This window comes from Suncus etruscus, chromosome X (assembly GCF_024139225.1).
Source record: "Suncus etruscus isolate mSunEtr1 chromosome X, mSunEtr1.pri.cur, whole genome shotgun sequence".
NCBI lineage: Eukaryota > Metazoa > Chordata > Mammalia > Eulipotyphla > Soricidae > Suncus > Suncus etruscus.
The window spans coordinates 412864-417088 of record NC_064868.1 but is presented as its reverse complement, the minus strand read 5'-3'; positions in this window follow the sequence as shown (position 1 = coordinate 417088).

Sequence of the window (4225 nt, the reverse complement as noted above, 5' to 3'; positions counted from 1 at the left end):
ATTCTTTTTATTCTATCGTGGCACAGTATAGCAAGTATTGAATGATGAAACTCAAGCTAAAAAAGGATAACTTAAACATTTAATTAATGCCAGAAATTTTCCTTAATGTCATATAACTTATAAATGCTAATGTGAAGTTAGCATTAGAATATTATTCTCTTACTACTGAAGCATATCATTAGATACAGAAATATCTAACCCTGGATAATAGACATAGTTTTCATTGTATCATAGAACTCACAAATGTATTTCATCAACTAAATAATTTACGTCCTAAATTATTCTTTTGGGGCGGGCAATGGGCTAGAATTAGTCCACAGCAGTGTGCTCAGGAATCTCTTATGGCTGGGTATTCAAGAGATCAATCCTGGTGGTACTCAAAACCAGGGTTGCAGGAGGGGGAAAGGGGGAACAAAAATTGGAACAAGAGCACTAATGGGCCTGGGTCACATAGGCAAAAGACTAGGAAAATTTTTGTATAATAATTTCATGAACTTAATATTATTGTATTAATATTTTCCCTAAACTGTGTTATTTTTCCTTTCAAATCACTAGAAAAACACTGCAGAGGGAAAAGAAGTGAAAAGCAAGCCCTTTGATTCCATACCAGTGGCACCAACTGTTCAAAAAACTTGTTTTCGAAGACCAATCATTAATCCATTAACACAGATAAATTTTCTGGATATTTCTAGCAGAACTACCCGCTTCCCTTCTAATCTACCCTCCCTGGAACACGTAAAGAAAAGTACCAGAATAGTGACCATTTTGCTACATGTTTTATTGGGGCAAGAATATGATTTGCTTACACTTCAAATTAGCAAAGGGACCCCTGCTCCACTTCATTTGTGTGGAGAAGAATAATCTTTGAGAGATTATGAGCACGATGTTGAAGGTGTCTCAGCACCGTCTTCATCCTTCTTTGGCTGATTGTCGTTCAGCTTCTTAGTTCGGTACCAAAATACAAAGATGTTCACCTTCTTCCCTTTAGGCCTACTCTTATTCTTCATGAGCATAGTGTTCACCTTTTCTAGTACATTTTTCACCTAGCAGATGAGCAAAGTCAAATACATAAATACATTTTTAATTTAAATAGAATTTTTCTTTTATGTTCAACATCATAATAAAATCATTGCCAAGTAGAGATCCAGGCACACAACATTCTAACATCACCCCCACTGCCAGAATTGGGGACAATCCCTCCACCACCACCACCACCCCCCAAAAAAAGATCCCAGCATTCTTTTTGAAGAAAAAAGTAAAAAGAAGGGAACTGATGGGATTAGGCTCCACGTGGGCAAGGGCAAGGGAAGAGACTTATAGGCAGAATCTAAGGAAAAGATGCCCAAGACCAGGGTCAACTCACTTACCTTTTTACTCTCTTGTTCTTTCTCATTGTCGTCAAGCTCATGGTATTCATCAAGGACCTCACAGGAGAAGTCCTCCTGCCCCCGGGACCTCTTGAGGATGACTTTCCTCTGCACCTGAAGCAGAAGCACCTCCCGCCTCGGATGAATTGGACATATTGAAGGACTGACAGTGCCACCCTCCTGTCTCTGGCTGCTGCTGCATGCAGTAACACCTTGGCAACAGTGGAGCCACGCCCTCTGTTCTGATTGGCTGCCAGACTTTGTCCCAGCCAATAGCAGCCTAAGGTAAAGTCACCTCACAAAGGATATTTGTTGACATTTGTAGGGAGAGGGCCCAGCCCTAGAGAAATCATTTTTGTTTTGTTTTATTTTGTTTTAGTTGTTTGTGTCATACTCCCCAATGTTCAACAACAATAATGCTCTGGGGCTAAGGAGGGTGGTGATCACAGCTCCATATGAGACACTGGATCTTGAAACCTTGGCTGGCCAGACGCAAGCCCTTTCGCTTTGTGCTACTACTATCCTCACTTTATATGCTTTATGACTATGACATTTTAAGGATTTTTTTTATTATATGGATCTACCGCGTGAGGCATTTTGTTTGTTATACAAATGTCCATAGGAAATATGGAGGAATTATTGATTTTAAAATGAAGAATTTCTTTGACCTTTTTTTCATCTCTTTAATTTTCTCACCATAAAATTACAAAGTTATTAGTGATTTGGTTTCAAGCATGTAATGATTCAACATGGATCTCTTGCACATATATGGCCTTTCTTCCCCACCCCAATGTATTTCCTCCCTGCTGCAACCCCTATTACTGCACAATAACAATTCTTCATTTGCATTTTGTGGATCTGTATTTCTTCTCTGTAGAAATTTCTATTCATAAGTTATTCTTTATGTGGATTTAGGCTTTTTTCTTTTTTTATTTTTAAATATATTTTTATTTAAGTAACATGATCATAGTTGGGTTACAGTCATAACCAGAACATCTCCGCTTCACAAGTGTAACATTACCCCCTCCCCCTTCCCATCCCCTGCCTGTATTCGAGAAGGCATTCTACTACAGTTATTTGTATTTAAGTTCAGTAAGTTGTATTTTTTCCTTAAAGGATAAGAGTAAAAAAAATATAATAAAGGTGTGATCGTGGCATTCGCCATTGTTTGCATAGGTCCAGAAAAATGGGGAAAATGGAAAAAATCCTTGACCTGATTACAAAAAGGCCTCACCACTGAAGTTTATTGGCATAAGACCGACTCTGGATTCCAGGCATACCAGTCCATCCAACTCCAGTCATTCTCAAGGTCCCCGTGAATCTTTTTCACACTTTAGCTATTGTTGGTATCAGATGCATATATTTAAAGACTCTGAATTCTGTGCATTTCTTTCATCGATGGCAGGCTGATGTGGAGCATCCTCTAGTTTCAGCATACCATTCAATGTGGAGCGATCTGCCCTGCATGCAGACTGTTGCTGAGTCATCTGGGTGTTGGGAGCATTCTTGGAGTAAGTCAATGCCAAAGCAGTGGTAGGTGTTCCCTGGTAGAGGCTCGGATCCTGGTAATGTTATAGACAATTGTGGTTGTTTCCATAGATGGTATCCATTGTTAAGGTGTGTGTGGGCGATGCCCATTCTTCTGAGGCCTGAGCCAAATCATTATGCCAATGTTTAGGGTAAAAGGCCTAATTACATTACCAAATTGGTGTTCCCATCTCTATTAGATAAGAACTTGTTTGCATATGTATTATTTTTTCATTTTAATGTGCCTATGCAAAAGAGAAACAATGCCACAAGATATTGATGGTGCATTTGGGGGCCGCCAAATAAAGTCCAACATTCCCCGTAACTTGGTACATACATGAAATTTATACAGCGATACTCTTCTACCAGTATTGCTTATAAAACAGATCTCAAAAGGGGAAAATCAAACAATCAAATAACAAACCCAGTAGGCAAAATTGTCACTATATGAGGATATTCGAAAAGAGTTATAGATGTAAAGGGAATACATCTGAGATATACAAAGGAGATACATGAGACCCTTTTATGTTTTAAAAATAGTCAAGAGGGAGGTGAGTGTTTCTGAGACACCACTTTGTTCTGTGATTTGGACAAACGAAGAGAGCATGGAGCCATGCCCTTCCCTTGTTGCCTGCTGAAGCTTCTGACTCCCCAAGAGGCATTTGCTTCCTAATTGCTGGAAGTTGAAAGTTCAGCAGATCCTTCCCAGCCCCTTGCAGGAACAAGGAAGCCTGGGGTCTCTTTTAAATTGCACCTCACTGGAACCCACTTGCTGGGACCCTGATCAGTTGTCCATAAATAACCCTGGAAATGGGGTGGAAGGAGAGAAAAGGCTGTGGTGGGCAGCTGAGGCTGCATCTTCACCTTATCTTGGCCAAAAAGCCTACAGCATGGAACCTTGCTGTGATGCGTTGCCTGCTGAAGCTTCAAACTCCACCAAAAAATTACTGTGAAAGATATGTCATCCACCTTGGCCAAAACAAAAATCCTTAGTACAGAAAAATGGTTAAATGTGGGGTAACAAGAGCTGGGAGTGAGGGAGTAAAGGAATAAAACCAGTGCCTGCACAGCGTTCAGATAATGACAAGCAGAGAAAAAACAATAATATCCATATATTTCTCATGAAGAGAAACTGCTTGGTTTCACAATGAACAGGTTTAATAAAAAAAATACCCTGGTAAGTCCTAATGCCAGAACCTATTGTGCTGCTATTCCCACCTAGGAACTCCTCCAAGGGACCCACCTTGCTGCCTTGCCCAGCCATGTGGCCAGGAAAAGCCCTGGAGTACCGGAGGAAGGAGGTAGAGAGATGCTGAGGTGACCCATGTCCC